Below are 12584 nucleotides of genomic sequence, written 5' to 3'. Positions count from 1 at the left end.
GCTCTGCCAGTTGAAATGGCGAACGGGGCGAGTCGACAACTGCAACCAGAAAGTGAAATGTTTCAATTTTTGTAGTCGATAAGTGAGCGGAAGAGATTTACAGTCTTGAGAGGGAACTTTCCGAATGTGTGGTGTCTGAAACGTGCTTCTGATTGAAACTGTACACCGGACCGGAACTCGAAACGGGACCTTGCTTGCCACGTGCTAGTGCTCTTATCCACTGAGCTATCCTAGACACGACTCATGACCCGCGCTCAAACCTTCAACTGCCCCGGTACATCCCATCCTGCTGTATACCGTGTTGAAATAGCACTCCTGAAAGAAAGGATATTCAGGAGAAATGTCCTAGGCACAACCTACTGCGTTCTTTCCAGAACGAGTTTCACTCAGTGCTGTTTTCAAACTTCCTGGCAGACCAACATTGTGTGCTGAACACTCCGCTAGTGAAAGAGTAGTTACTAGTTTTAAGCATCAGTCTCAAATAATAAGGGGAATCCAGTATCCACAGAGTACAACACTGGAAGTAGAAATTAGTCTACCATATTTAATCTGCCGAAGTAGAGAGGATATAAAATGTAACTGGCAATGGCAATGAAAGCGTTTCTGAAGACAAGAAACTTGTTAACATCGAATATTGACTTAAATGCTATGTTTTTTAAAGGTATTTGTCTGGAGTGTAGCCATGTATGGGAGTGAAAAATGGACGATAAACTTTTCAGACAATAGAAGCCTTTGAAATATAATGCTACAGAACAATGCTGAAGATTAGATGGATAGGTCACGTAATTAATGAGGAGGTACTGAATAGAATTGGGAAGAAAAGGAATTTGTGGCACAGAAGAAGGGATCGGTTGATAGGACACGTCCTACGACATCAAGACATCTCCAATTTAGTTCTGGAGAGAAGTGGTGGGAGGGGGGTGAAAATAGTAGAAGGAGACCAAGAGATGAATACAGTAAGCAGATTCAGAAGGATGTAGTCACAGTAGTTACTCGGTGATGAAGAGGCTTGCAGAGGGTAGGGTAGCGTGGAGAGCTGCATCAAACCTGTCTTCAGACTGAAGATCACCACAACAGCATACTTAATCTTGGAATCTAAACGCATATTTAGTCGTTTTGTAAAATTTCGATCTATATAATCCGCATGAGTTTTTCACACGCGGATTATGTAAAAGACGTTTTAAAGTAGGTGCTCAAGGTAGTGTGTCGCGTGTTATTTTTATAAACACATCATTAACCAACAATTTAACAGTTTAGGGCAGAGCGCAGAAAGTGCCACGGCACGCGTCAGAGGAAAACTACCCCTGCTTCACTCTGGGCGGTTTTGAAAGTTTATGGCGGATTATAATTGCCCGCACTGACAGTGCGTGTGTGGCTACGGCCATTGTGTCAGCAGTTAGTGTGGAAGCTACCATTGTCGCTGGGTAACGACGCCTCCTGGGCCAACCACAGCAGTCTCAACCCTATGGAATGCCAGAATAGTCCGCAGAGCGGTCAGTTTTGTTACAGAATCGGTCGCTCAGAGTAGATTGGTGTGTGTGTGTTTCGTCTGCGGTTTACGTGTTATCAACGTTCCGTTCCTGTCGTAGACAGCCTCCACAACCAGTCGAATTTACTGGTGTACAGGGGCTCGCCGACATCATGTTGACTGCGTTACTAGGGCTGAGCTCGCCATAGACGTTTAAGTTGCTCTACATAACGGATAAGCTGAAATCCACCCGGCTCGTTACTGTAAATCGGTGGCTAATCGTCACCGGGCGCCTGAAATGCGGGCAACCAGCAGAACCGTTCTGTGATGCGGGCTGCCCATCATGCAGGGGCGCCCACCTGCTGATTCCGGCACTGTGCGCCACGGTTCACCGCCGTCTGGTCGCATTAGATCTCTCGAGGAAAGTTTTTTGGGAACAGGCTGCATTTCTTCGTCCATATTAGCCACTAACTGGTCGATGTAAACGTACAGCAAACTCAGGCAAGGAGAAAATAGGAAGAAACTGCCGGGAAGGATCGACACATTCGTTGGACGTGATGAGCTGATGTCGAATTAAACCACAGCCTGTTATAATTTATCTGATTCAAACGGATCGCACAGTAGTGCCTGTAGTGGACGCGGCATAAATGACACGCTCTGAGCCTGTGAAGGTTGTATCCTCCAGGAGGACGCGAACAGAGCTGCGAGGAAGAAGACGTGCGTTCTTACTAAGTCTAGCAACGTCATTTCGCCTTCATTACAGGACATAATCACAATGAAAGCCTGCAATACATAAACCCCAAAATACTACGGAACTATCAGGCCGAAAATAGGTGTTGCTGTTTTTAATAAGAAATAAACGTAAGGGTTGTGTTATTTTTCTTGTGCCACTGCAAATTACTTGACGAACCTGTTACTTTTTCCCCCAAATGGCACTTGCAGCATCCTGAGGCTACGTGATACTTAAAAAGCGTCTGCTTATGAATACTCTATACGCACGCGCGCGTGCACTCACACGTATACAATTACAACCTATTTTAGTTCCTGAACGGTTCGAGATATGGAAAGGAGATTTCTTATGAATGGTAGTTGGCAGAAGAACACGTAATTGTGTTGCATGGGTAGTAATCCTAACCTTTTTATCTGCCGGGAAACTGAAACAAGTATTTTTTTAAATACAACAATGTATGTATTTTAACGGTATTCGAAGGCTCTTGAAAGGACTACTACAGTGACATAACACTTGTTAATCTTGGCGCTGAAACTTTTCGCAGCCATATTCGAGAAATGTTGTAAAACTGAAAGACAAGGCGGCTGGGATTGGCTGTTTCTGTGTGAACGTCACGTGATGCTCCCTCGCCAAGTCCCGTCGTTATATGCAGCAACGGTGTAGGGCAAAGGTATTGACGTAAAAAGAACCTTCTGTTGAGCATGCGGTGTGCAGCATAGGTAAAGATCAGCTACAATTTCTTTAAATGGATCTATGTTCTTATTTCTAGCACATATAAAGCAGCTCAGGAAAATTACGTCAAATGTGTGCACGTAGTCATATTCAAGTGAACAGTTTCTGTGGAAACAAGTGAATAGTCGAAATGCTGAGACTTCCATGAGAACGGCACTTGGTTCGAAGGCCATAAGAGTTACTTCGTCCCGTTTAAAGAAAATATGCTGGGTGCAGTACCTCGACTGATACGAGGGTTGATTTTCAACCGTGCAAGTGACAGTGATGGTGCTGAAAAAATCAACCAGTTGTAAAAGAGTGACAGCAGACGCCCGAACAGGTGAGGAGCTCGTGAAGATCTGTAGTGCTGTTTTTGCGCTGCACTTGAGAGACAGCAGAACGCCTTTCGAGCTGCCGGACTGTGCTGACGGGGCGGTTTGTCCTAGGAATGGTGGTTATATCGTTTTTTTCCACGCCAGTTTAACCTGACTGTTAAAACCGGTCAAAATAATCAGTTTATAAAACAAACGATTTTCAGTTTTTATCCCGTTATTTCTTGTAATGAAGTAGAAATAGAATGAAGTTTGAAAATTTTTGACTCTCTCAGCTTCAAGATACATAGAACCAAAAATATTAAATTAAATATGGAAATAAAAGAAAACTTAGACTATCCGTCTTTCGCTGCTTTCCTCGAAAAGTGATAGGGGATTGAATACAACAAAAAGTGCTAGTATTTTCCTATTAACTCTAATTTTTTGAAACTCTGCTCAAAAATCATGTTACAATAGCGAATCTCCACGCTATTTGGGAACTACAAATAGTCAGTGCTATAGGATGAAAACTGAGGTTGAAGAACTCTACTTTTCGTGATAATTCGACCGTATTCAAGGGCTAAAAGCAGATAAAGGGACATTATGGAGACACAGGCAGAACACCAGGTACTTTCTATTTCTACTGCATACTATTTACTAGTAGTTGTGAAATATTTTTCCAAAATTTCCTTCCTGTTTTATTATTTCATAGAAGTGGCAGACAAATATTTATTATTTTGAAGCAAAGGAGATATTGTAATTCATTGCTACATCACTTTCCAGACTAGGAATAGTGCCAGTCCGCAAAACAACTGCTGTCCGGCAATGACAGCGAGAAACTAACGTATAGACCAGCTGGAAGTAGGTCTTACGCATTGCGCGTACACGCGTACCTTAAGCCTAGACGCATAGGAACAGGTACAGTGCTAAGAGACTTCGTGGCAGATTAAAACTGTATTCCGGACCGAGACTCGAACACGGGACCTTGCCTTTCGTGGGTAGGTGCTCTATCACCTTTTTTTCCCAGTGAGTGTTCGTTTTATTTGGTCGTAGCGGACATCACGTGACGGCCATTGAGGTTCGTTGCTGATCCCTTCACTCAGTTCTTTTTATTTTTTTTTATGACAGAGAGCAGCCAGCTCTCTGAGCGAACACGCGGAGCTACCGTGCCGCCACATCTGAGATATCCATGTACGACTGACGATCCGTCGTCACAGCTTTATGTCCGCCAGTACCTCCTCTTCTACCTTCCAAACTTCACAGGAGTTCTCCTGCGAACCTTGCAAGACTAGCACTCCTGGAAGAAAGGATAGTGCGGAAACATGGCTTAGCAACAGCCTGGGGGATGTTTCCAGAATGAAATTCTCACTCACGGAGTGTGCGCTGATATGAAACTTCCTGGCAGGTTAAACTGTGTGTCGAGGCGAGATTCGAACTGGTAAACTTTGCCTTTCGCAGGGAAGTGCTCTGATGACTGAACTACCCAAACACGACTCACTATCCGTCCTCACAGCTTTAGGTCCGCCGGTACGTCGTCTGCTACCTTCCAAACTTCACAGAAGCTTTCCTACGAACCTTGTAAGACTAGCACACGAGGAAGAAAGGATATTAGCAGGTACCTTATTGTCTCAGGAATGCTGTACCAATTCTTGGCCCACGTGCTTGTTTCTTGTTTCTGTCGACATTGTTATTAAAATAGCACTAATCGCTTTTCCTATTTTTTTACTAACGCAATGTTTCAGATCAGTGTAAATTTTACGAATAAAAATTACTCTTTTTTTAAAAAGGTTCATTTCAAAACGAAAAATTTTAGCACTGCTGCTGTAGTTAATTGATATTTCGGTTTTTTATTCGATTATTAATAAAAAATAGAAACATTTGTTATAGCTGAGACCAAATACCGAAAAATACTGGCTATTGGGAAGCAAAATACCGGTATCGGTTTTAACCGGTCAGTTTTCGCTATCCATTTTGCCTGCAGCCGTTCTAACTGAGCTATGACGTGTCAGTCCGTGCGTGATGCCGCAGGGGCGGCAACTGGCGGGCCACGCGCCCTACACGTGCCACAGCGCGCCATGGCGTCCCGTAGGAGGGTGGGAAGGTAGGGACCGCGCGGTCGTGTTGTGTCAGCTGCAAGAGGGGGCCGGCCGCCTGGCGCATGGCTGTCTGTGTCACTGCTGCCGCCAAATGTGCTCGCAGCTCTGTTATTGTTGCTACCGTATCGACTTCCACGAGCTACACAGTCCATCTTGTGTTGAATGAACAACATTGAACAACGTTGTCCTGTCCTCACAAATAATTTTCCAGTCTCTTCTGCCTTGGTGTTTCCAAGTCAGTCTGATATCTTTTACTCGGGTGTGCAAGCCACTCTCTTGGTGATCATCCTTGTTGGTCCTCTAATAACATGCCCCAGAGGTTGCAATCCGTTGGCTGTAACTTTCGTTACAGTGTCTCGCTCTTTGTTTCTTTCCCATCGATCTGTAACCACTTTCGGCTGTCTGTATATCGATACTATTTTGACAGGATATTCCACTGCGTTGCCTGCACCCATACATGGCGGATTACGACATAAAATGTGCATCGTGCAGTTGTATTTTCGTTACTGTCCAGTCACAGTATGGCAGCATCTTTCAGTGGTACACAGGCTGCAATCGTTCATTGTCCTCACTGCGGCAGGTCGCACCATGAAGCGTTACCTATGTTGGTAGCAAGATGGGAGTCGAATAACACCCCACAACCTACGCAGTACATTCACGTATATTCTAACAGTCCTTCAGTGATGTAACCTAAAGCATCTATAATGAGTCTGGTCAAAGATATTCTCATTCTCTATTGAAAAACATTATATATTTCTTTAATACAGAACATCGCCCAACGAAGTTTCAAATACATTTCTATCTATAACTTAAATGACATTAAAAGGAAGGACAGACAGCATGTAATCGCTATTTTTCTTCATGTAACTTCTTTCGATAAAATATTAATTGCAAAAGAATATGTTAAACAAAAGTGAGGAGGAAGAATTATAATTTTTTGACGAGAGTAACTCAAAATCGGCGAAACCTGTAGTAGCGGCCCGTCTTTAACATGACGATGCGTGACCGTGTCTTTGTTGACTTTGTGGAAGAATGACGTTTCTAAATAATACCGGACTTCGTGGGGATAAAATCTAAGTGATTGCAGATTCTAACTTTGATAGTGCAATTTTCGCTTAGAGCCACGACAATGGCCGATCAGTTGCATCATCGTATTAAGACGACCAACATAGAACAGTTAATTCTGTGAAAAATATTTAAAAAAAACAGATTAGGCAAGAAATGAACCAAATGACAAACGAGTGAAGTAAACATTCGCAATATTGTAATTTAAGTCAAATTTTGCGTCATAAAATTATACAACCTTTTACGACTTATTTATTAAGAAGGAACCATGCCAGGCAAGACAAGAGAAGACGATGCTGAGGCACCAACATCTGTCTTTAATATGAGCCACTACTGAAGACACAGTCAGATGACATAATATAAGTCATGCTGCCTTTGAGATCGTGGAGCTGTGGAGATGATAATAAAATGTGGAATTACAAGTATCCGTATGAAATAGATATGTAGACTACAACTGCATTCTAACGAGGTTGGTTCAACAATATTCCACACATTGTGTCATTTTAATTAATTAATTATGATATTTTCGATATTGAAATTACATTTGAAAATACTGTTTTATTATTGTTATTATTGATTACTGGAACATTCGAAAAATTACGTAAAGAACGTACTATATTAGAGAACCACTTTTGTTGAAATTGTGGCTACTATCTTTGATATGTGATCTTTGAAGTCAGTATATTGCCGGGAATACTAGTACTGCGTAGAGCATTTTTGAGTTTGACCTTCTATCAACTAGACGTATCGATTGGACATATTTTGAGCAGAATAACATTGAAAGTGTTGATCAAAATGTGTAAGATGCAAAGTGAAAGCGTGTTACATTTCATTTAATATATATATGGACAATGAACACAAGTTAAATGAAAAGCAAACTCATAAACATTCAGCTTCCTAAATAGGAAAGTTCTAAGCTCCATCTCTTTTCGCTACTCAAGATGTTGAGAAATATTCAACCCAACGAGATCACTGTCGCAGCCAGTAAGGTTTACTAAGCATTACTATTATTTTCATTATTTCCATGTAGTGGTAATAAGAGATTGGCTTAGACACTGTACATACGAAAACGGTAAATCACATGTGTGTGGCCAGGATTAATTCTTGATCCTTCGTTACTAGACGTATTAATTTAGAACATTTTTGCGACCTAGTTCCACAATAATGTTGAAAAATACCGTTGTCGTACTGTCAGTTAACACTTTTGGAAACGAGAGGCAGAGTTCAGCTTGGTAGTGTTGCTGAAGTTTCTTAGTGATACAGCCACAAAAATCTCCATAATAATAAACACTGGAGGCGAGAACAGGTTTTATACATCACTGGACACAGCTGGCTTCTATAAAAATACCACTTTCCGATTCTTCACAACATCTAAGCTACATTCCAACCAAACGCATAACATTAGCAGCAGCACTGCGACGTTCCGCGTAACGCAGCAGGCAGTGTCTCGTCAATGACGCGGGTGGGCCGCTACCTAAGCGTTGAGATACACTGGCAAAAAAATATCGCGACACCAAAAAATAATTAATGTAGAGTAAGTAAACTGTCAAGGTAACATATGTAAGTCATTAACACTGCAGGATCACAAGTTAATGTAGGAGCAAGATAAACAATTGCAAATATGAAATGCTGGTACATTAATAACAGGTGTAACCACCAGAATGTTAGATGCAAGCATGCAAACGTGCATGTATTGTGTCGTACAGGGGCCGGATGTCGGTTTGTGGGATGGGGTTGCGCGTCTGTTGCAATTGGTCGATCAGTACAAGGACGATTAATACTGTTTGTGGGTGACGCAGGAGTTGTCGTCCAATGATGGCCCATATGTGCTCGATTGGAGACAGATCTGGTGATCTGTCGGGCCAAGGCAAAATGTCGACAACCTGAAGAGCACGTTGGGTTGCTACAGCGGTATGTGGGCGATCGTTATCCGGTTGAAAAAAAAATCCTGGTATGCTGTTCACGAAAGGCAGCACAACGGCTCAAATCACCGGACAGACGTGCAGATTTGTAGTCAGGATGCGTTAGATAACCACGAGAGTGCTCCTACTGTCATACGAAATCGCATCCCAAACTGTAAGTAATGGCCATGGTTTGTAATCACTGGAAAGCACGCAACAGGGCGTATGGCTCGTAGCTGTCCTTGACGTTACCGGTTTGTAACAGTTCATTGTGTCACCGTGGTGCCAACTGCCGCTCAGATTGCTGCCGCAATTGTCCTACTCTGGACATGATGGTCGTCCCTCTCGGTAGTACCACATGACCGTCCTGAGCCCGGTCTTCTTGCGACCCTACATTCTCGTGACCATTGCTAGCAATCAGGTACAGTGGCTACACTCCTTCCTAGTCTTTCTGCATCGTAGAAGGAACATCCAGCTTCTCGTAAACCTTTTACGCGACCTCGTTTAAACTTACTGAAGTGTTAATGTTTGTCGCCTTGTGTTCTTGACTAACATCAACTCACCACGCGGAATGGTAAAGGTAACTAACGGTCATGACAGTTACACGTTATATTTAAAAGCAAACCTGAATGAGATTTTCACTCTGCAGCGGAGTGTGCACTGATATGAAACTTCCTGGCAAATTAAAACTGTGTGCGCCGACCGAGACTCAAACTCGGGACCTATGCCTTTTGCGGGCAAGTGCTCTACCATCTGAGCTACCGAAGCACGACTCACGCCCGGCCCTCATAGCCTTACTTCTGCCAGTATCTCGCTTCCTACCTTCCAAACTTTACAGAAGCTCTTCTGCGAACCTTGCAAAACTAGCACTCCTGAAAGAAAGGATAATGCGGAGACATGGCTTCGCCACAGCCTGGGGGATGTTTCCAGAATGAGATTTTCACTCTGAAGCGGAGTGTGCGCTGATATGAAACTTCCTGGCAGATTAAAACTGTGTGCGCCGACCGAGACTCGAACTCGGGACCTTTGCCTTTCGCGGGCAAGTGCTCTACCATTTGAGCTACCGAAGCACGACTCACGCCCGGCCCTCACAGCCTTACTTCTGCCAGTATCTCGTCTCCTACCTTCCAATCTTTACAGAAGCTCTCCTGCGAACCTTGCAGAACTAGCAATCCTGAAAGAAAGGATACAGCCTGGGCGACAGTGACACAACGAATTGTTACAAACCGGTAGAGCACTTGCCCGCGAAATGTCTAATGTACTGCGGAGACATGGCTTAGCCACAGCCTGGGGGGCAGTGACACAACGAACTGTTACAAACCGGTAGAGCACTTCCCCGCGAAATGTCCAATGTCGAGCACTTGCCCGCGAAAGGCAAAGGTCCCGAGTTCGAATCTCGGTCGGCGCACTCAGTTTTAATCTGCCAGGAAGTTTTAAAAGCAAACCTGATTAGCATCTTTATACAACGGCGTTACTAGCGCCACTCAGATGCGAATGGCGCGAAATCTGAACAGACGTCATCTTTCTAATGTAGAAGCACGCCTACCAACTTTTGTTTATGTCGCACAACTTCTTCTTGCTGCTGCGATGTTTTTTTTTCGTCCAGTCTTCTGACGGATACGTTGCAGGTCGGTACTATTTCCTCCCCTGTGGTAGCCTCTTCGTCTCAGGGCAGCTCATATTGGTCTCCGCACCCACCTGGAGTATGTGGCCTATGCGGGTCGCTCTATTCCCTGATGTCTTAACACGCGTGCAGTCATCTTATCGCATATTATAACCAGCGTTTACCACATACATCTACGTCTTCGTTTACATGTATGTTTCACAAGCCACTTCAGGATTTGCAGCGGAGATGCTTCTGGTATCACGTATTCCTTTCTTCGCCATTTCAGCTGAGAACCGTCTAGTCTGCCATCTGTCCTCTTGGTTTTCAGCGCCCTTCTGCCCTGCAATATCACGTCTCAAACGCTTCGATTCTCTCCTTTTCACCTTTTCCCAGACTCCATAATTCGCTTGTATACAATGTTGCACTCAAGACTTACATATTCAGAACTTCGTTATTCAAGTTCATCGCATAAATTACAATATTAATCAATGTGTACTGGTATGGGCCATTATTATAGCCGTCTATCATGGGTGCAAATTTTTCCTTAACATTTACTATTCAAAAGTCCTTACTTCTTTTTGTAAAATTCCAGGTTTCAGATCTCTAGATTAAAACTGGTGTGATTAATAATTTATAAATGTGCAATTTAGATCGCCTACAAAGTATCTTGCACACGAAAGTCCTAGTAACACTCTCGTAACAAACATCAGCGTTTCGAATTCGTAACTTGATTTCACCTTTTATGGAGTTCTCAGAGGCTAGCAGGCAACAAACAGATGTGAGGATTTTCATTGTGTCTGCAATAACGGCACATGTTTTGTATTTGTTATTCAGTATCCGATTTCGGTCTATATTGCACGATCTCCAGACTAAGTAAAATATGGTCAGCTGGGTATCACAAAAAACTTATCCTTACAATATTACCACTTCATGGCGTACAAATTTGCCACGAGTCACACGTAAAATACCACATGTATTTATGATTATTGTACAGCATTTCACGACATTATCAGGATGTTGCATCAATGAAAAGAGATGCATGTAGAATAGGAAAGACTTCAATGTAATTTAATGGCTTGTTGGACCATATTGTCTACAGTTTCGCTTCCGTGTGTCCCGCAGCGATCCTTGATCCAGCACATGGCGACTTGGCGTTTGTGGTTTAAGATTCGTCTTAAAACGTGCAATATCTGTGTGCTGCAGGGCGACTCGCTTTTCCAGCGTTGATGTTCTTTGTCAGGGCAATTGCCGATTTCGAATCTGAAGGAATGATACTGGTGCTGTCGGTGTTATATCGAATCTAAAAAAGAAGGACGTGAATAACGATAAACTCCTAACGTATATATACTCTCTGCGTATAAAAGGTTTTGTGACGCGTGTACCTAATGCTCCGCAATTAATGGAAGCAAGACATCATTTACGAAGAACAGTGTTTCCCGAAACAATACAGGTAGCTACATCCTGGTCGTTACAGCACGGGGTTTTATCAATTTCAACAACAATCGAAATATAAAAATAATACCAAGTTAATGATTCACTCGAGATAGCAACAATTTTGAATAATCAAATAGTCGAATAACTCGTTTGTTTGTGTGGCCATCTTCCGCAGCAAGCATATAAATACTTGTTTTGCACATCCAACTGCCTTTTCCTGCTGCTGTTTATTTTATTTAATCCATACGCGTTTCGCCTTCTACTGTTTTAAGGCCTTGAGCAATTAAAACAGTAGAAGGCGAAACGCGTAGGTATTAAATAAAATAAACAGCAGCAGGAAAAGGCAGTTTGATTTGCAAAACAAGTAAATAGTCGAATAAATTCGGATTGGAGAATTGTTAGTTCAAAAACGAGCAGCAGTTAAATTTAGCTAATGACTGACGTGACTCACGTAATAACTGTGAGTGAATAATAATGAAACAATTGAACAAAATACACTCGCGCGAGCTTAGATGTTAAAGACACGTGTAACTTGAACAGGATGATGTTAATTTGGAATACCGTAATTATTTACAGTCACAAACACCGGTAACAGTACTGACCAGCAAAACCTGATGGAAACTTTACTGAATTTACATCACTCACAGTCATGCTGTCTGTTTGAAGATATGCAAAATCAGGACCAAAATTAATTACTGTTTCTTAATGGTTATTTCTTAAATTAAGGTCATGAGTGGTTTCATTTATAGCAACAACCATTTGTCAAGTGTTACAGGACATAAACAAAGGAAAGTATTTGTAAAAGACAACATGAAATCATAAAATCACTTTGGTCGCAATAGCATCAACATACTTTTGTCACTGAAATATAAATTGCTTTTAAATGACTTTTGGATACGCCGTTGTAGTGGTACAATACTTTGTGAAGAACTATAATTACTACTGCCTCTGATCTCAATGATTATTTGAATGAAAGTTAACTGTACAATTAATTCGATTTCTCTTCTTTTAATTATTTCTTTCACTTGTGTCTTTTTCGGAAGTTTGTGTGGCAGGATGGTTAATTTCACTTGCTAAGTTTGTGATTTGACTGAACAACACTATAATGTTCAAAAAACTTAGCTACTACGCTAGCAAGCCTTGTACACAAACCACAAAATAAATGGTTCGACCTTGTTTGCGAAGAGTTGCTTGTGGTGCGACGTAACGCTTTACATGGTATCCATTATTGGTAACAGGCTCTTCATGGTTAGAGCTTGAAT

Source organism: Schistocerca serialis, chromosome 8, assembly GCF_023864345.2.
Source record: "Schistocerca serialis cubense isolate TAMUIC-IGC-003099 chromosome 8, iqSchSeri2.2, whole genome shotgun sequence".
Lineage (NCBI taxonomy): Eukaryota > Metazoa > Arthropoda > Insecta > Orthoptera > Acrididae > Schistocerca > Schistocerca serialis.
This window is presented reverse-complemented; position numbering follows the sequence as displayed.